This window comes from Nicotiana attenuata, unplaced genomic scaffold (assembly GCF_001879085.1).
Source record: "Nicotiana attenuata strain UT unplaced genomic scaffold, NIATTr2, whole genome shotgun sequence".
NCBI classification, from domain to species: Eukaryota; Viridiplantae; Streptophyta; class Magnoliopsida; order Solanales; family Solanaceae; genus Nicotiana; species Nicotiana attenuata.
In genome coordinates, this window is record NW_017670256.1 from 10,812 (window position 1) to 11,884 (window position 1,073).

Here is a 1,073-nt window from a genome sequence, read left to right on the forward strand (position 1 = left end):
TTACATGTCTTAGTTACTAAATTTTAAAATTAGAATAAGTAAAGAGACGATATATTTTTCTTAAAAAAAAAGTTCTCTCTCCCCCTCTCTCCTAATTGTGTTTTAAACTCTTGAATTGATTTTCGCAACTGCTTGATATTTTTTTATTTGGATGTAGTTATTGGTCGTCGAAGTTGTATTAATTTTCGAGAAAATCTCACTTTATACCTATTAATTCCAAACTATTTACCCTTTAATGCCCATGCCTAAATTATTTACTTCTCCTACCCATATTACCCAAATTATTTACCCGGCATTTATTCTATTCGCACTGCCACTGCCTCACCAACCGCAATAAAGGACTTCTTAATTTCAAATGCGTCCAGTTTTTAGTCCCTCTGCTTCTTTGTCAAGAGAGTTAGAATTCTTTACCTTTCTTTTTAGTTTTATTATAATAACTTCACTTTTAATACTCTGCTATTTGACCTGCTTTAATTTAAGAACATTTTAGCCTATGTCTAAAACTTGCGGCCATTATCATTAGGGGAAACTTTGCGTATGAACTCAAAGAAAACCAGTACTCCCATGTACTAGCTTTTATGTGTATTTGAATATTCACTATTGCTGGGCTTGAAGCTCTTAAATTTAAAATTTTTATTTTGAAGATTTCTTGTTTGATTCAAAGTGGGTGCTGTTAAATATTGCTTATAATACCTTCTGGAAGTTCATACTGAAATTTGATAGCATTTGGAGCAGATTTGAGGTGATTGAGATCGAAATTTTCAACTGAAAATCGAAGAAGAACACAGCTACCCAATAGTATACTGCTACGGTATACAATATGCTGTAGGAGTACATAGCTATACTCCAACAGTATACTATAGGAGTATATAGTTATACTGCAACAATATACTATTATAGTATATAATATATTGTTATAGTATACTGTAACAATATGCAATATACTGTAATAGTATACAATATGCTATAATAGTATACTTATTACCCGTAAATTCACTTGCCTTTTTCCCTTTAATTTGCTTTAAGCTTTTACCCAGCGTGAGGGTCGAATTGAAAATGCAATATATATATAT